The sequence below is a fragment of the Salmo salar genome, chromosome 26, assembly GCF_965601325.2.
Source record: "Salmo salar chromosome 26, fSalSal1, whole genome shotgun sequence".
NCBI lineage: Eukaryota > Metazoa > Chordata > Actinopteri > Salmoniformes > Salmonidae > Salmo > Salmo salar.
This window is the reverse complement of record NC_138316.1, coordinates 44,621,080-44,641,445: the sequence shown is the minus strand read 5'-3', so window position 1 is coordinate 44,641,445 and position 20,366 is coordinate 44,621,080.

Sequence of the window (20,366 nt, the reverse complement as noted above, 5' to 3'; positions counted from 1 at the left end):
CTGCCTCCTCTAGTGTTCTCTCAATAGATTAATGTACTGAGGGGTTCTACTCTGGTGCTGTCTCACCTAGTGTTCTCTCCTGAGAATAATGTACTGAGGGGTTCTACTCTGGTGCGGTCTCCTCTAGTGTTCTCTCCTGAGATTAATGTACTGAGGGGATCTACTCTGGTGATGTCTCCTCTAGTGTTCTCTCCTGAGATTAATGTACTGAGGGGTTCTACTCTGGTGCTGTCTAGCCTAGTGTTATCTCCTGTGATTAATGTTTCCGGTCACAACTTGCAGACTTGTTTACGCTGCTGTGCGTTTTTGTTTCCGGTCACAACTTGCAGACTTGTTTACGCTGCTGTGCGTTTTTGTTGCCGATCTTACTTTGATACCTGACGGTTTTTTACTTTTTCATTACCGTATATTTTTACTTTTTCCCTCACTCAACTTTTTTCCTCACTCAACTTTTTTCATTCATCCCCGGAGGTTTTATCTGGACATGGTTCGTCAGGACTTCAAACAGCCGAAGCTAAGTAACATTAACATGATGCCTTCTAATTGCAGTCGTTGTACTTATAATATACAGGAGAACGATCGCCTTACGGCAAGGATAGCTGTGCTGCAAGCCCAGCTTCAGACGCGATCGTTAGGCAAGGGTAATTTCAGTGTAGGAAAGGATGAAACAGCGTCTGTGCCACCAGTAAGTACAGATAGTAACGTTAGTATAAACCCCCTCGCACGGTCCCCGCAGCCGGACATCTTTCTCATGGCTTCTGGAGGGAAACGCTGTAGGAATGCTCAACCGGTGTCGCTTATTCAGCCGACAGAAACTTTCAACCGGTTCTCCCCATTAAGCGAGTCGGAGTCGGAGGCCGAGACTTCTCTGGTCTCTACTCCTCCCGTTGTGGGGTCTGAGACGCCGACGGCTCCCACCATTAGCTCTGACAAATTGAAAACCCTAGTCATTGGCGACTCCATTACCCGCAGTATTAGACTTAAAACTAATCATCCAGCGATCATACACTGTTTACCAGGGGGCAGGGCTACCGACGTTAAGGCTAATCTAAAGACGGTGCTGGCTAAAGCTAAAACTGGCGAGTGTAGAGAGTATAGAGATATTGTTATCCACGTCGGCACCAACGATGTTAGGATGAAACAGTCAGAGGTCACCAAGCGCAACATAGCTTCAGCGTGTAAATCAGCTAGAAAGATGTGTCGGCATCGATTAATTGTCTCTGGCCCCCTCCCAGTTAGGGGGAGTGATGAGTTCTACAGCAGAGTCTCACAACTCAATCGCTGGTTGAAAACTGTTTTCTGCCCCTCCCAAAAGATAGAATTTGTAGATAATTGGCCCTCTTTCTGGGACTCACCCACAAACAGGACCAAGCCTGGCCTGTTGAGGAGTGACGGACTCCATCCTAGCTGGAGGGGTGCTCTCATCTTATCTACGAACATAGACAGGGCTCTAACTCCTCTAGCTCCACAATGAAATAGGGTGCAGGCCAGGCAGCAGGCTGTTAGCCAGCCTGCCAGCTTAGTGGAGTCTGCCACTAGCACAGTCAGTGTAGTCAGCTCAGCTTCCCCCATTGAGACCGTGTCTGTGCCTCGATCTAGGTTGGGCAAAATTAAAAATGGCGGTGTTCGCTTTAGCAATCTCACTAGTATAAAGACCTCCTCCATTCCTGCCATTATTGAAAGAGATTGTGATACCTCACATCTCAAAATTGGGTTACTTAATGTTAGATCCCTCACTTCCAAGGCAGTTATAGTCAATGAACTAATCACTGATAATAATCTTGATGTGATTGGCCTGACTGAAACATGGCTTAAGCCTGATGAATTTACTGTGTTAAATGAGGCCTCACCCCCAGGTTACATTAGTGACCATACCCCCCGTGCATCCGGCAAAGGCGGAGGTGTTGCTAACATTTACGATAGCAAATTTCAATTTACAAAAAAAAAAACAACAATGACGTTTTCGTCTTTTGAGCTTCTAGTCATGAAATCTATGCAGCCTACTCACTCACTTTTTATAGCTACTGTTTATAGGCCTCCTGGGCCATATGCAGTGTTCCTCACTGAGTTCCCTGAATTCCTATCGGATCTTGTAGTCATAGCAGATAATATTCTAATTTTTGGTGACTTTAACATTCACATGGAAAAGTCCACAGACCCACTCCAAAAGGCTTTCGGAGCCATCATCGACTCAGTGGGTTTTGTCCAACATGTCTCTGGACCTACTCACTGCCACAGTCATACTCTGGACCTAGTTTTGTCCCATGGAATAAATGTTGTGGATCTAAATGTTTTTCCTCATAATCCTGGACTATCGGACCACCATTTTATTACGTTTGCAATTGCAACAAATAATCTGCTCAGACCCCAACCAAGGAGCATTAAAAGTCGTGCTATAAATTCTCAGACAACCCAAAGATTCCTTGATGCCCTTCCAGACTGCCTCTGCCTACCCAAGGACGTCAGAGGACAAAAATCAGTTAACCACCTAACCGAGGAACTCAATTTAACCTTGCGCAATACCCTAGATGCAGTTGCACCCCTAAAAACTAAAAACATCTGTCATAAGAAACTAGCTCCCTGGTATACAGAAAATACACGAGCTCTGAAGCAAACTTCCAGAAAATTGGAACGGAAATGGCGCCACACCAAACTGGAAGTCTTCCGACTAGCTTGGAAAGACAGTACCGTGCAGTATCGAAGAGCCCTTACTGCTGCTCGATCATCCTATTTTTCCAACTTAATTGAGGAAAATAAGAACAATCCGAAATTTCTTTTTGATACTGTCGCAAAGCTAACTAAAAAGCAGCCTTCGCAAATGGAGGATGGCTTTCACTTCAGCAGTAATAAATTTATGAACTTCTTTGAGGAAAAGATCATGATCATTAGAAAGCAAATTACAGACTCCTCTTTAAATCTGGGTATTCCTCCAAAGCTCCATTGTCCTGAGTCTGCACAACTCTGCCAGGACCTAGGATCAAGGGAGATACTAAAGTGTTTTAGTACTATATCTCTTGACGCAATGATGAAAATAATCATGGCCTCCAAACCCTCAAGCTGCATACTGGACCCTATTCCAACTAAACTACTGAAAGAGCTGCTTCCTGTGCTTGGCCCTCCTATGTTGAACATAATAAACGGCTCTCTATCCACCGGATGTGTACCAAGCTCACTAAAAGTGGCAGTAATAAAGCCTCTCTTGAAAAAGCCGAATCTTGATCCAGAAATTATAAAAAACTATCGGCCTATATCGAATCTTCCATTCCTCTCCAAAATGTTAGAAAAAGCTGTTGCACAGCAACTGACTGCCTTCCTGAAGACAAACAATGTATACGAAACGCTTCAGTCTGGTTTTAGACCCCATCATAGCACTGAGACTGCACTTGTGAAGGTGGTAAATGACCTTTTAATGACGTCAGACCGAGGCTCTGCATCTGTCCTCGTGCTCCTAGATCTTAGTGCCGCTTTTGATACCATCGATCACCACATTCTTTTGGAGAGATTGGAAACCCAAATTGGTCTACATGGACAAGTTCTGGCCTGGTTTAGATCTTATCTGTCGGAAAGATATCAGTTTGTCTCTGTGAATGGTTTGTCCTCTGACAAATCAATTGTAAATTTCGGTGTTCCTCAAGGTTCCGTTTTAGGACCACTATTGTTTTCACTATATATTTTACCTCTTGGGGATGTCATTCGAAAACATAATGTTAAATTTCACTGCTATGCAGACGACACACAGCTGTACATTTCAATGAAACATGGTGAAGCCCCAAAATTGCCCTCGCTAGAAGCCTGTGTTTCAGACATAAAGAAGTGGATGGCTGCAAACTTTCTACTTTTAAACTCGGACAAAACAGAGATGCTTGTTCTAGGTCCCAAGAAACAAAGAGATCTTCTGTTGAATCTGACAATTAATCTGGATGGTTGTACAGTCGTCTCAAATAAAACTGTGAAGGACCTCGGCGTTACTCTGGACCCTGATCTCTCTTTTGAAGAACATATCAAGACTGTTTCAAGGACAGCTTTTTTCCATCTACGTAACATTGCAAAAATCAGAAATTTTCTGTCCAAAAATGACGCAGAAAAATTAATCCATGCTTTTGTTACTTCTAGGCTGGACTACTGCAATGCTCTACTTTCCGGCTACCCGGATAAAGCACTAAATAAACTTCAGTTAGTGCTAAATACGGCTGCTAGAATCCTGACTAGAACCAAAAAATTTGATCATATTACTCCAGTGTTAGCCTCCCTACACTGGCTTCCTGTTAAGGCAAGGGCTGATTTCAAGGTTTTACTGCTAACCTACAAAGCATTACATGGGCTTGCTCCTACCTATCTTTCCGATTTGGTCCTGCCGTACATACCTACACGTACGCTACGGTCACAAGACGCAGGCCTCCTAATTGTCCCTAGAATTTCTAAGCAAACGGCTGGAGGTAGGGCTTTCTCCTATAGAGCTCCATTTTTATGGAATGGTCTGCCTACCAATGTGAGAGACGCAGACTCAGTCTCAACCTTTAAGTCTTTACTGAAGACTTATCTCTTCAGTAGGTCCTATGATTAAGTATAGTCTGGCCCAGGAGTGTGAAGGTGAACGGAAAGGCTGGAGCAACGAACCGCCCTTGCTGTCTCTGCCTTGCCGGTTCCCCTCTTTCCACTGGGATTCTCTGCCTCTAACCCTTTTACAGAGGCTGAGTCACTGGCCTACTGGTGTTCTTCCATGCCGTCCATGGGAGGGGTGCGTCACTTGAGTGGGTTGAGTCACTGACGTGGTCTTCCTGTCTGGGTTGGCGCCCCCCCCCCCCCCCCCCCCCCTTGGGTTGTGCCATGGCGGAGATCGTTGTGGGCTATACTCGGCCTTGTCTTAGGACGGTAAGTTGGTGGTTGGAGACATCCCTCTAGTGGTGTGGGGGCTGTGCTTTGGCAAAGTGGGTGGGGTTATATCCTGCCTGTTTGGCCCTGTCCGGGGGTATCATCGGATGGGGCCACAGTGTCTTCTGATCCCTCCTGTCTCAGCCTCCAGTATTTATGCTGCAGTAGTTTATGTGTCGGGGGGCTAGGGTCAGTCTGTTACATCTGGAGTATTTCTCTTGTCTTATCCGGTGTCCTGTGTGTATTTAAATATGCTCTCTCTAATTCTCTCTTTCTCTCTTTCTGTCTTTCTCTCGGAGGACCTGAGCCCTAGGACCATGCCTCAGGACTACCTGGTATGATGACTCCTTGCTGTCCCCAGTCCACCTGGCCGTGCTGCTGCTCCAGTTTCAACTGTTCTGCCTGCGGCTATGGAACCCTGACCTGTTCACCGGACGTGCTTGTTGCACCCTCGACAACTACTATGATTATTATTATTTGACCATGCTGGTCATTTATGAACATTTTAACATTTTAACATTTTGACCATGTTCTGTTTTAATATCCACCCTGCACAGCCAGAAGAGGACTGGCCACCCCTCATAGCCTGGTTCCTCTCTAGGTTTCTTCCTAGGTTTTTGGCCTTTCTAGGGAGTTTTTCCTAGGGAGTTTTTCCTAGCCACCGTGCTTCTTTCACATGCTTTGCTTGCTGTTTGGGGTTTTAGGCTGGGTTTCTGTACAGCACTTTGAGAATATCAGCTGATGTACGAAGGGCTATATAAAAATAAATTTGATTGATTGATTGATTTGATTTGATTGATTGATTGATTGATTTGATTTGATTTGATTCTACTCTGGTGCTGTCTCCTCTAGTGTTATCTCCTGAGATTAATGTAGAGGGTCTCTACTCTGGTGCTGTCTCCTTTAGTGTTATCTCCTGAGATTAATGTACTGAGGCATTCTAATCTGGTGCTGTCTCCTCTAGTGTTCTCTTCTGAGATTAATGTACTGAGGGATTCTACTCTGGTGCTGTCTAGCCAAGTGTTCTCTCCTGTGATTAATGTACTGAGGGGTTCTACTCTAGTACTGTCTCCCCTAGTGTTCTCTCCTGAGATTAATGTACTGAGGCGTTCTACTCTGGTGCTCTCTCCTCTTGTGTTTTCTCCTGAGATTAATGTACTGAGGGGTTCTACTCTGGTGATGTCTCCTCTAGTGTTCTCTCCTGAGATGAATGTACTGAGGGGTTCTACTCTGGTGCTGTCTAGCCTAGTGTTATCTCCTGTGATTAATGTACTGAGGGGTTCTACTCTGGTGCTGTCTCCTCTAGTGTTATCTCCTGAGATTAATGTAGAGGGGCTCTACTCTGGTGCTGTCTCCTTTAGTGTTATCTCCTGAGATTAATGTAGAGGGGTTATACTCTGGTGCTGTCTAGCCAAGTGTTATCTCCTGAGATTAATGTACTGAGGGGTTCTACTCTGGTGCTTCCTCCTCTAGTGTTCTCTCCTGAGATTAATGAACTGGGGATTCTACTCTGGTGCTGCCTCCTCTTGTGTTCTCTCAATAGATTAATGTACTGAGGGGTTCTACTCTGGTGCTGTCTCACCTAGTGTTCTCTCCTGAGAATAATGTACTGAGGGGTTCTACTCTGGTGCTGCCTCCTCTAGTGTTATCTCCTGAGATTAATGTACTGAGGGGTTCTACTCTGGTGCTGTCTCCTCTAGTGCTCTCTCCTGAGATTAATGTACTGAGGGGTTCTACTCTGGTGCGGTCTCCTCTAGTGTTCTCTAATGAGATGAATGTACTGAGGGGTTCTACTCTGGTGCTGTCTAGCCAAGTGTTCTCTCCTGTGATTAATGTACTGAGGTGTTCTACTCTGGTGCTGTCTCCTCTATTGTTCTCTCCTGAGATTAATGTACTGAGGCGTTCTACTCTGGTGCTCTCTCCTCTAGTGTTCTCTCCTGAGATTAATGTACTGAGGGGTTCTACTCTGGTGATGTCTCCTCTAGTGTTCTCTCCTGAGATTAATGTACTGAGGGGTTCTACTCTGGTGCTGTCTAGCCTAGTGTTATCTCCTGTGATTAATGTACTGAGGGGTTCTACTCTGGTGCTGTCTCCTCTAGTGTTATCTCCTGAGATTAATGTAGAGGGTCTCTACTCTGGTGCTGTCTCCTCTAGTGTTATCTCCTGAGATTAATGTAGAGGGGTTCTACTCTGGTGCTTTCTCCTCTAGTGTTATCTCCTGAGATTAATGTACGAGGGGTTCTACTCTGGTGCTGTCTTCTCAAGTGTTATCTCCTGAGATTAATGTACTGAGGGGTTCTACTCTGGTGCTTCCTCCTCTAGTGTTCTCTCCTGAGATTAATGAACTGGGGGTTCTACTCTGGTGCTGCCTCCTCTAGTGTTCTCTCAATAGATTAATGTACTGAGGGGTTCTACTCTGGTGCTGTCTCACCTAGTGTTCTCTCCTGAGAATAATGTACTGAGGGGTTCTACTCTGGTGCGGTCTCCTCTAGTGTTCTCTCCTGAGATGAATGTACTGAGGGGTTCTACTCTGGTGCTGTCTAGCCAAGTGTTCTCTCCTGTGATTAATGTACTGAGGGGTTCTACTCTGGTGGTGTCTCCTCTAGTGTTCTCTCCTGAGATTAATGTACTGAGGCATTCTACTCTGGTGCTCTCTCCTCTAGTGTTCTCTCCTGAGATTAATGTACTGAGGGGATCTACTCTGGTGATGTCTCCTCTAGTGTTCTCTCCTGAGATTAATGTACTGAGGGGTTCTACTCTGGTGCTGTCTAGCCTAGTGTTATCTCCTGTGATTAATGTACTGAGGGGTTCTACTCTGGTGCTGTCTCCTCTAGTGTTATCTCCTGAGATTAATGTAGAGGGTCTCTACTCTGGTGCTGTCTCCTTTAGTGTTATCTCCTGAGATTAATGTACTGAGGCATTCTAATCTGGTGCTGTCTCCTCTAGTGTTCTCTTCTGAGATTAATGTACTGAGGGATTCTACTCTGGTGCTGTCTAGCCAAGTGTTCTCTCCTGTGATTAATGTACTGAGGGGTTCTACTCTAGTACTTTCTCCCCTAGTGTTCTCTCCTGAGATTAATGTACTGAGACGTTCTACTCTGGTGCTCTCTCCTCTTGTGTTCTCTCCTGAGATTAATGTACTGAGGGGTTCTACTCTGGTGATGTCTCCTCTAGTGTTCTCTCCTGAGATGAATGTACTGAGGGGTTCTACTCTGGTGCTGTCTAGCCTAGTGTTATCTCCTGTGATTAATGTACTGAGGGGTTCTACTCTGGTGCTGTCTCCTCTAGTGTTATCTCCTGAGATTAATGTAGAGGGGCTCTACTCTGGTGCTGTCTCCTTTAGTGTTATCTCCTGAGATTAATGTAGAGGGGTTATACTCTGGTGCTGTCTAGCCAAGTGTTATCTCCTGAGATTAATGTACTGAGGGGTTCTACTCTGGTGCTTCCTCCTCTAGTGTTCTCTCCTGAGATTAATGAACTGGGGATTCTACTCTGGTGCTGCCTCCTCTTGTGTTCTCTCAATAGATTAATGTACTGAGGGGTTCTACTCTGGTGCTGTCTCACCTAGTGTTCTCTCCTGAGAATAATGTACTGAGGGGTTCTACTCTGGTGCTGCCTCCTCTAGTGTTATCTCCTGAGATTAATGTACTGAGGGGTTCTACTCTGGTGCTGTCTCCTCTAGTGCTCTCTCCTGAGATTAATGTACTGAGGGGTTCTACTCTGGTGCGGTCTCCTCTAGTGTTCTCTAATGAGATGAATGTACTGAGGGGTTCTACTCTGGTGCTGTCTAGCCAAGTGTTCTCTCCTGTGATTAATGTACTGAGGTGTTCTACTCTGGTGCTGTCTCCTCTATTGTTCTCTCCTGAGATTAATGTACTGAGGCGTTCTACTCTGGTGCTCTCTCCTCTAGTGTTCTCTCCTGAGATTAATGTACTGAGGGGTTCTACTCTGGTGATGTCTCCTCTAGTGTTCTCTCCTGAGATTAATGTACTGAGGGGTTCTACTCTGGTGCTGTCTAGCCTAGTGTTATCTCCTGTGATTAATGTACTGAGGGGTTCTACTCTGGTGCTGTCTCCTCTAGTGTTATCTCCTGAGATTAATGTAGAGGGTCTCTACTCTGGTGCTGTCTCCTCTAGTGTTATCTCCTGAGATTAATGTAGAGGGGTTCTACTCTGGTGCTTTCTCCTCTAGTGTTATCTCCTGAGATTAATGTAGAGGGGTTCTACTCTGGTGCTGTCTTCTCAAGTGTTATCTCCTGAGATTAATGTACTGAGGGGTTCTACTCTGGTGCTTCCTCCTCTAGTGTTCTCTCCTGAGATTAATGAACTGGGGGTTCTACTCTGGTGCTGCCTCCTCTAGTGTTCTCTCAATAGATTAATGTACTGAGGGGTTCTACTCTGGTGCTGTCTCACCTAGTGTTCTCTCCTGAGAATAATGTACTGAGGGGTTCTACTCTGGTGCGGTCTCCTCTAGTGTTCTCTCCTGAGATGAATGTACTGAGGGGTTCTACTCTGGTGCTGTCTAGCCAAGTGTTCTCTCCTGTGATTAATGTACTGAGGGGTTCTACTCTGGTGGTGTCTCCTCTAGTGTTCTCTCCTGAGATTAATGTACTGAGGCATTCTACTCTGGTGCTCTCTCCTCTAGTGTTCTCTCCTGAGATTAATGTACTGAGGGGATCTACTCTGGTGATGTCTCCTCTAGTGTTCTCTCCTGAGATTAATGTACTGAGGGGTTCTACTCTGGTGCTGTCTAGCCTAGTGTTATCTCCTGTGATTAATGTACTGAGGGGTTCTACTCTGGTGCTGTCTCCTCTAGTGTTATCTCCTGAGATTAATGTAGAGGGTCTCTACTCTGGTGCTGTCTCCTTTAGTGTTATCTCCTGAGATTAATGTACTGAGGCATTCTAATCTGGTGCTGTCTCCTCTAGTGTTCTCTTCTGAGATTAATGTACTGAGGGATTCTACTCTGGTGCTGTCTAGCCAAGTGTTCTCTCCTGTGATTAATGTACTGAGGGGTTCTACTCTAGTACTTTCTCCCCTAGTGTTCTCTCCTGAGATTAATGTACTGAGACGTTCTACTCTGGTGCTCTCTCCTCTTGTGTTCTCTCCTGAGATTAATGTACTGAGGGGTTCTACTCTGGTGATGTCTCCTCTAGTGTTCTCTCCTGAGATGAATGTACTGAGGGGTTCTACTCTGGTGCTGTCTAGCCTAGTGTTATCTCCTGTGATTAATGTACTGAGGGGTTCTACTCTGGTGCTGTCTCCTCTAGTGTTATCTCCTGAGATTAATGTAGAGGGGCTCTACTCTGGTGCTGTCTCCTTTAGTGTTATCTCCTGAGATTAATGTAGAGGGGTTATACTCTGGTGCTGTCTAGCCAAGTGTTATCTCCTGAGATTAATGTACTGAGGGGTTCTACTCTGGTGCTTCCTCCTCTAGTGTTCTCTCCTGAGATTAATGAACTGGGGATTCTACTCTGGTGCTGCCTCCTCTTGTGTTCTCTCAATAGATTAATGTACTGAGGGGTTCTACTCTGGTGCTGTCTCACCTAGTGTTCTCTCCTGAGAATAATGTACTGAGGGGTTCTACTCTGGTGCTGCCTCCTCTAGTGTTATCTCCTGAGATTAATGTACTGAGGGGTTCTACTCTGGTGCTGTCTCCTCTAGTGCTCTCTCCTGAGATTAATGTACTGAGGGGTTCTACTCTGGTGCGGTCTCCTCTAGTGTTCTCTAATGAGATGAATGTACTGAGGGGTTCTACTCTGGTGCTGTCTAGCCAAGTGTTCTCTCCTGTGATTAATGTACTGAGGTGTTCTACTCTGGTGCTGTCTCCTCTATTGTTCTCTCCTGAGATTAATGTACTGAGGCGTTCTACTCTGGTGCTCTCTCCTCTAGTGTTCTCTCCTGAGATTAATGTACTGAGGGGTTCTACTCTGGTGATGTCTCCTCTAGTGTTCTCTCCTGAGATTAATGTACTGAGGGGTTCTACTCTGGTGCTGTCTAGCCTAGTGTTATCTCCTGTGATTAATGTACTGAGGGGTTCTACTCTGGTGCTGTCTCCTCTAGTGTTATCTCCTGAGATTAATGTAGAGGGTCTCTACTCTGGTGCTGTCTCCTTTAGTGTTATCTCCTGAGATTAATGTAGAGGGGTTATACTCTGGTGCTGTCTCCTCTAGTGTTATCTCCTGTGATTAATGTACTGAGGGGTTCTACTCTGGTGCTGTCTCCTCTAGTGTTATCTCCTGAGATTAATGTACTGAGGCGTTCTACTCTGGTGCTGTCTCCTCTAGTGTTCTCTCCTGAGATTAATGTACTGAGGGGTTCTACTCTGCTGCTGTCTAGCCTATTGTTCTCTTCTGTGATTAATGTACTGAGGGCTTCTACTCTGGTGCTGTCTCCTCTAGTGTTATCTCCTGAGATTAATGTAGAGGGGTTCTACTCTGGTGCTTTCTCCTCTAGTGTTATCTCCTGAGATTAATGTAGAGGGGTTCTACTCTGGTGCTGTCTCCTCTAGTGTTATCTCCTGAGATTAATGTAGAGGGGTTCTACTCTGGTGCTGTCTCCTCTAGTGTTCTCTCCTGAGATTAATGAACTGGGGGTTCTACTCTGGTGCTGCCTCCTCTAGTGTTCTCTCCTGAGATTAATGTACTGAGGTGTTCTACTCTGGTGCTGTCTCACCTAGTGTTCTCTCCTGAGAATAATGTACTGAGGGGTTCTACTCTGGTGCTGTCTAGCCTAGTGTTCTCTCCTGAGATTAATGTTCTGAGGGGTTCTACTCTGGTGCTGCCTCCTCTAGTGCTCTCTCCTCAGATTAATGTACTGAGGGGTTCTACTCTGGTGCTCTCTCCTCTAGTGTTATCTCCTGAGATTAATGTAGAGGGGTTCTACTCTGGTGCTGTCTCCTCTAGTGTTATCTCATGAGATTAATGTACTGAGGGGTTCTACTCTGGAGCTGTCTCCTCTAGTGTTATCTCCTGAGATTAATGTAGAGGGGTTCTACTCTGGTGCTTTCTCCTCTAGTGTTATCTCCTGAGACTAATGTAGAGGGGTTCTACTCTGGTGCTGTCTCCTCTAGTGTTATCTCCTGAGATTAATGTAGAGGGGTTCTACTCTGGTGCTGTCTCCTCTAGTGTTATCTCCTGAGATGAATGTAGAGGGGTTCTACTCTGGTGCTGTCTCCTCTAGTGTTATCTCCTGAGATTAATGTACTGAGGGGTTCTACTCTGGTGCTGTCTCTAGTGTTATCTCCTGAGATTAATGTACTGAGGGGTTCTACTCTGGTGCTGTCTCCTCTAGTGTTATCTCCTGAGATTAATGTACTGAGGCGTTCTACTCTGGTGCTGTCTCCTCAAGTGTTCTCTCCTGAGATTAATGTACTGAGGGGTTCTACTCTGCTGCTGTCTAGCGTAGTGTTCTCTTCTGTGATTAATGTACTGAGGGGTTCTACTCTGGTGCTGTCTCCACTAGTGTTCTCTCCTGAGATTAATGTACTGAGGGGTTCTACTCTGCTGCCTCCTCCTCTAGTGCTCTCTCCTGAGAATAATGTACTGAGGTGTTCTACTCCGGTGCTGTCTGACTTAGTGTTCTCTCCTGAGAATAATGTACTGAGGGGTTCTACTCTGGTGCTGTCTCCTCTAGTGTTCTCTCCAGAGATTAGTGTACTGAGGGGTTCTACTCTGGTGCTTCCTCCTCTAGTATTATCTCCTGAGATTAATGTACTGAGGGGTTCTTCTTTGGTGCTGCCTCCTCTAGTGCTCTCTCCTGAGATTAATGTACTGAGGGGTTTTACTCTGGTGCTGTCTCCTCTAGTGTTCTCTACTGAGATTAATGTACTGAGGCGTTCTACTCTGGTGCCGTCTCCTCTAGTGTTCTCTCCTGGGATTAATGTACTGAGGGGTTCTACTCTGGTGCTGTCTCCTCTAGTGTTATCTCCTGAGATTAATGTACTGAGGCGTTCTACTCTGGTGCTCTCTCCTCTAGTGTTCTCTCCTGAGATTAATGTACTGAGGGGTTCTACTCTGGTGCTGTCTCCTCTAGTGTTCTCTCCTGAGATTAATGTACTGAGGGGTTCTACTCTGGTGCTGCCTAGCCTAGTGTTATCTCCTGTGATTAATGTACTGAGGGGTTCTACTCTGGTGCTGTCTCCTCTAGTGTTATCTCCTGAGATTAATGTAGAGGGGCTCTACTCTGGTGCTGTCTCCTTTAGTGTTATCTCCTGAGATTAATGTAGAGGGGTTATACTCTGGTGCTGTCTAGCCAAGTGTTATCTCCTGAGATTAATGTACTGAGGGGTTCTACTCTGGTGCTTCCTCCTCTAGTGTTCTCTCCTGAGATTAATGAACTGGGGATTCTACTCTGGTGCTGCCTCCTCTTGTGTTCTCTCAATAGATTAATGTACTGAGGGGTTCTACTCTGGTGCTGTCTCACCTAGTGTTCTCTCCTGAGAATAATGTACTGAGGGGTTCTACTCTGGTGCTGCCTCCTCTAGTGTTATCTCCTGAGATTAATGTACTGAGGGGTTCTACTCTGGTGCTGTCTCCTCTAGTGCTCTCTCCTGAGATTAATGTACTGAGGGGTTCTACTCTGGTGCGGTCTCCTCTAGTGTTCTCTAATGAGATGAATGTACTGAGGGGTTCTACTCTGGTGCTGTCTAGCCTAGTGTTATCTCCTGTGATTAATGTACTGAGGGGTTCTACTCTGGTGCTGTCTCCTCTAGTGTTATCTCCTGAGATTAATGTAGAGGGTCTCTACTCTGGTGCTGTCTCCTTTAGTGTTATCTCCTGAGATTAATGTAGAGGGGTTATACTCTGGTGCTGTCTCCTCTAGTGTTATCTCCTGTGATTAATGTACTGAGGGGTTCTACTCTGGTGCTGTCTCCTCTAGTGTTATCTCCTGAGATTAATGTACTGAGGCGTTCTACTCTGGTGCTGTCTCCTCTAGTGTTCTCTCCTGAGATTAACCTCTTGGGGCTAGGTGGGACGCTAGCGTGCCACCCGTGGTGCACTCCATCAACAGCAGGTGCATTTCAAGAGCGGCAAATTTGAATCCAAATAAATGTCAAAATTCAAATTTTTCAAAAATACAACTATTTTACACCATTTGAAAGATAAACATCTCCTTAATCTAACCACGTTTTACGATTTCAAAAAGGTTTTACGGCGAAAGCATAAATTTAGAGTATGTTAGGACAGTACATTTACAAGAGTTGTGTGTAATGTTTTGTCAAGTCAAAGACAGGGTCACCAAAACCATAAAACCAGATAAAATGATGCACTAACCTTTTACAATCTCCATCAGATGACACTCCTAGGACATTATGTTAGACAATGCATGCATTTTTAGTTCTATCAAGTTCATATTTATATCCAAAAACAGCGTTTTACTATGGCATTGATGTTGAGGAAATCGTTTCCCTCCAATAACCGGCAGTCAAGTCAGCGTCAGAAATTAAATAATTAAAATTAGAAAACATTGGTAAAATATTATATTGTCATTTAAAGAATTATAGATTTACATCTCTTGAACGCAATCAACTTGCCAGATTTAAAAATAACCTTACTGGGAAATCACACTTTGCAATAATCTGAGCACTGCGCCCAGAAAAATACGCGTTGCGATACAGACTAGACGTCATGTTGGGGAGATCTAAAATCGAAAATACTATGTAAATAATCCATTACCTTTGATTCTCTTCATCAGATGTCACTTCCAGGTATCACAGGTCCATAACGAATGTAGTTTTGTTCAAAAAAGCTCATCATTTATGTCCAAAAATCTCCGTCTCGTTAGCACATGATGTAAGCCAGCCGGACTTCTCGTCATGAACGAGGGGAAAAAATATATTTCCGTTCGTTCAAACATGTCAAACGTTGTATAGCATAAATCATTAGGGCCTTTTTTAACCAGAACATGAATAATATTCAAGGTGGACGAATGCATACTCTTTTATAACGTATTGGAACGAGGGTACCCAACATGAACTCGCGCGCCAGGTGTCTAATGGGACATCATCGTTCCATGGCTCTTGTTCGGTCAGATCTCCCTCCAGAAGACTCAAAACACTTTGTAAAGGCTGGTGACATCTAGTGGAAGCAATAGGAAGTGCCAAAATATTCCTAAACCCCTGTGTTTTTCAATGGGATAGGTTTAAAGTCAATATAACACATCAGGTATCCACTTCCTGTCAGAAAATGTCTCAGGGTTTTGCCTGCCAAATGAGTTCTGTTATACTCACAGACACCATTCAAACAGTTTTAGAAACTTTATAGTGTTTTCTATCCATATATAATAAGTATATGCATATTCTAGTTACTGGGTAGGATTAGTAACCAGATTAAATCGGGTACATTTTTTTTATCCAGACGTGCAAATGCTGCCCCCTAGACCCAACAGGTTAATGTACTGAGGGGTTCTACTCTGCTGCTGTCTAGCCTATTGTTCTCTTCTGTGATTAATGTACTGAGGGCTTCTACTCTGGTGCTGTCTCCTCTAGTGTTATCTCCTGAGATTAATGTAGAGGGGTTCTACTCTGGTGCTTTCTCCTCTAGTGTTATCTCCTGAGATTAATGTAGAGGGGTTCTACTCTGGTGCTGTCTCCTCTAGTGTTATCTCCTGAGATTAATGTAGAGGGGTTCTACTCTGGTGCTGTCTCCTCTAGTGTTCTCTCCTGAGATTAATGAACTGGGGGTTCTACTCTGGTGCTGCCTCCTCTAGTGTTCTCTCCTGAGATTAATGTACTGAGGTGTTCTACTCTGGTGCTGTCTCACCTAGTGTTCTCTCCTGAGAATAATGTACTGAGGGGTTCTACTCTGGTGCTGTCTAGCCTAGTGTTCTCTCCTGAGATTAATGTTCTGAGGGGTTCTACTCTGGTGCTGCCTCCTCTAGTGCTCTCTCCTCAGATTAATGTACTGAGGGGTTCTACTCTGGTGCTCTCTCCTCTAGTGTTATCTCCTGAGATTAATGTAGAGGGGTTCTACTCTGGTGCTGTCTCCTCTAGTGTTATCTCATGAGATTAATGTACTGAGGGGTTCTACTCTGGAGCTGTCTCCTCTAGTGTTATCTCCTGAGATTAATGTAGAGGGGTTCTACTCTGGTGCTTTCTCCTCTAGTGTTATCTCCTGAGACTAATGTAGAGGGGTTCTACTCTGGTGCTGTCTCCTCTAGTGTTATCTCCTGAGATTAATGTAGAGGGGTTCTACTCTGGTGCTGTCTCCTCTAGTGTTATCTCCTGAGATGAATGTAGAGGGGTTCTACTCTGGTGCTGTCTCCTCTAGTGTTATCTCCTGAGATTAATGTACTGAGGGGTTCTACTCTGGTGCTGTCTCTAGTGTTATCTCCTGAGATTAATGTACTGAGGGGTTCTACTCTGGTGCTGTCTCCTCTAGTGTTATCTCCTGAGATTAATGTACTGAGGCGTTCTACTCTGGTGCTGTCTCCTCAAGTGTTCTCTCCTGAGATTAATGTACTGAGGGGTTCTACTCTGCTGCTGTCTAGCGTAGTGTTCTCTTCTGTGATTAATGTACTGAGGGGTTCTACTCTGGTGCTGTCTCCACTAGTGTTCTCTCCTGAGATTAATGTACTGAGGGGTTCTACTCTGCTGCCTCCTCCTCTAGTGCTCTCTCCTGAGAATAATGTACTGAGGTGTTCTACTCCGGTGCTGTCTGACTTAGTGTTCTCTCCTGAGAATAATGTACTGAGGGGTTCTACTCTGGTGCTGTCTCCTCTAGTGTTCTCTCCAGAGATTAGTGTACTGAGGGGTTCTACTCTGGTGCTTCCTCCTCTAGTGTTATCTCCTGAGATTAATGTACTGAGGGGTTCTTCTTTGGTGCTGCCTCCTCTAGTGCTCTCTCCTGAGATTAATGTACTGAGGGGTTTTACTCTGGTGCTGTCTCCTCTAGTGTTCTCTACTGAGATTAATGTACTGAGGCGTTCTACTCTGGTGCCGTCTCCTCTAGTGTTCTCTCCTGGGATTAATGTACTGAGGGGTTCTACTCTGGTGCTGTCTCCTCTAGTGTTATCTCCTGAGATTAATGTACTGAGGCGTTCTACTCTGGTGCTCTCTCCTCTAGTGTTCTCTCCTGAGATTAATGTACTGAGGGGTTCTACTCTGGTGCTGTCTCCTCTAGTGTTCTCTCCTGAGATTAATGTACTGAGGGGTTCTACTCTGGTGCTGCCTAGCCTAGTGTTATCTCCTGTGATTAATGTACTGAGGGGTTCTACTCTGGTGCTGTCTCTTCTAGTGTTATCTCCTGAGATTCATGTAGAGGGGTTCTACTCTGGTGTTGTCTCCTCTAGTGTTATCTCCTGGGATTAATGTACTGAGGGGTTCTACTCTGGTGCTGCCTCCTCTAGTGTTATCTCCTGAGATTAATGTAGAGGGGTTCTACTCTGGTGCTGTCTCCTCTAGTGTTATCTCCTGAGATTAATGTACTGAGGGGTTCTACTCTGGTGCTGTCTCCTCTAGTGTTCTCTCCTGAGATTAATGTACTGAGGGGTTCTACTCTGGTGCTGCCTCCTCTAGTGTTCTCTCCTGAGATGAATGTACTGAGGGGTTCTACTCTGGTGCTGTCTCTTCTAGTGTTCTCTCCTGAGATTAATGTACTGAGGGGTGCTACTCTGCTGCTGTCTAGCCTAGTGTTCTCTTCTGTGATTAATGTACTGAGGGGTTCTACTCTGGTGCTGTCTCCTCTAGTGTTCTCTCCTGAGATTAATGTACTGAGGGGTTCTACTCTGGTGCTGCCTCTAGTGCTCTCTCCTGAGATTAATGTACTGAGGGGTTCTACTCTGGTGCTGTCTAGCCTAGTGTTCTCTCCTGTGATTAATGTACTGAGGGGTTCTACTCTGGAGCTGCCTCCTCTAGTGTTCTCTCCTGTGATTTATGTACTGAGGGGTTCTACTCTGGTGCTGTCTCACCTAGTGTTCTCTCCTGAGAATAATGTACTGAGGGGTTCTACTCTGGTGCTGCCTCCTCTAGTGCTCTCTCCTGAGAATAATGTACTGAGGGGTTCTACTCTGGTGCTGTCTAGCCTAGTGTTCTCTCCTGTGATTATTGTACTGAGGGGTTATACTCTGGTGCTGTCTCACCTAGTGTTCTCTCCTGAGAATAATGTACTGAGGGGTTCTACTCTGGTGCTGTCTCACCTAGTGTTCTCTCCTGAGAATAATGTACTGAGGGGTTCTACTCTGGTGCTGTCTCCTCTAGTGTTCTCTCCTGAGATTAGTGTACTGAGGGGTTCTACTCTGGTGCTTCCTCCTCTAGTGTTATCTCCTGAGATTAATGTACTGAGGGGTTCTTCTCTGGTGCTGCCTCCTCTAGTGCTCTCTCCTGAGATTAATGTACTGGGGGGTTTTACTCTGGTGCTGTCTCCTCTAGTGTTCTCTACTGAGATTAATGTACTGAGGCGTTCTACTCTGGTGCCGTCTCCTCTAGTGTTCTCTCCTGGGATTAATGTACTGAGGGGTTCTACTCTGGTGCTGTCTCCTCTAGTGTTATCTCCTGAGATTAATGTACTGAGGCGTTCTACTCTGGTGCTCTCTCCTCTAGTGTTCTCTCCTGAGATTAATGTACTGAGGGGTTCTACTCTGGTTCTGTCTCCTCTAGTGTTCTCTCCTGAGATGAATGTACTGAGGGGTTCTACTCTGGTGCTGTCTAGCCTAGTGTTATCTCCTGTGATTAATGTACTGAGGGGTTCTACTCTGGTGCTGTCTCCTCTAGTGTTATCTCCTGAGATTCATGTAGAGGGGTTCTACTCTGGTGTTGTCTCCTCTAGTGTTATCTCCTGAGATTAATGTAGAGGGGTTCTACTCTGGTGCTGTCTCCTCTAGTGTTATCTCCTGAGATGAATGTACTGAGGGGTTCTACTCTGGTGCTGTCTCCTCTAGTGTTCTCTCCTGAGATTAATATACTGAGGGGTTCTACTCTGGTGCTGCCTCCTCTAGTGTTCTCTCCTGAGATGAATGTACTGAGGGGTTCTACTCTGGTGCTGTCTCCTCTAGTGTTCTCTCCTGAGATTAATGTACTGAGGGGTTCTACTCTGCTGCTGTCTATCCTAGTGTTCTCTTCTGTGATTAATGTACTGAGGGGTTCTACTCTGGTGCTGCCTCCTCTAGTGCTCTCTCCTGAGATTAATGTACTGAGGGGTTCTACTCTGGTGCTGTCTAGCCTAGTGTTCTCTCCTGTGATTAATGTACTGACGGGTTCTACTCTGGTGCTGCCTCCTCTAGTGTTCTCTCCTGTGATTTATGTACTGAGGGGTTCTTCTCTGGTGCTGTCTCACCTAGTGTTCTCTCCTGAGAATAATGTACTGAGGGGTTCTACTCTGGTGCTGTCTAGCCTAGTGTTATCTCCTGTGATTAATGTACTGAGGGGTTCTACTCTTTTGCTGTCTCCTCTATTGTTATCTCCTGAGATTAATGTAGAGGGGTTCTACTCTGGTGCTGTCTCCTCTAGTGTTATCTCCTGAGATTAATGTACTGAGGGGTTCTACTCTGGTGCTGTGTCCTCTAGTATTCTCTTCTTCAGGTTACAGTGTGGGTTTACAGAGCAAGCATATACCACAGGATCAAGATATTTAAGATTACACTCATTATACCACTGGATCAGCAGAATTCAGTTTACACTCATTATACCACTGGATCAGCATATTTAAGGTTACACTCATTATACCACTGGATTAGCAGAATTCAGGTTACACTCATCATACCACTAGATCAGCATATTTAAGGTTACACTCATTATACCACCGGATCAGCAGAATTCAGGTTACACTCATTATACCACTGGATCAGCATATTTAAGGTTACACTCATTATACCACCGGATCAGCAGAATTCAGGTTACACTCATTATACCACTGGATCAACAGAATTCAGGTTACACTCATTATACCACCGGATCAGCAGAATTCAGGTTACACTCATTATACCACTGGATCAGCAGAATTCAGGTTACACTCATTATTCCACTGGATCAGCAGAATTCAGGTTACACTCATACCATCGGATCAGCAGAATTCAGGTTACAATCATTATACCACCGGATCAGCAGAATTCAGGTTACACTCATTATACCACCGGATCAGCAGAATTCAGGTTACACTCATTATACCACCGGATCAGCAGAATTCAGGTTACACTGAATTCAGGTTCAGGTTACACTCAGGGACTGCGGTTGAAAATTAGCCGGCTGGCTAAAACCGGCACTTTTACTGAAACGTTGATTAAATGTGCACTGTCCCTGTAAAAATAAAATAAACTCACTCAAACCACCGGATCAGCAGAATTCAGGTTACACTCATTATACCACCGGATCAGCAGATGAAATTCTTCCTAAATTCAAAACTTTGTTCTATTGAGTGTACTTGCCATCACTCACACACACACACACACACACACGCGGACGTTCAGATCGGGGTCTGTTGGTTCCATCCCCCCGCACCCCCTCTCCGATACCCATGGAGCTGCGAGGGGCGGTGCGCAGGGAGACTGGAGGGGGTTCCG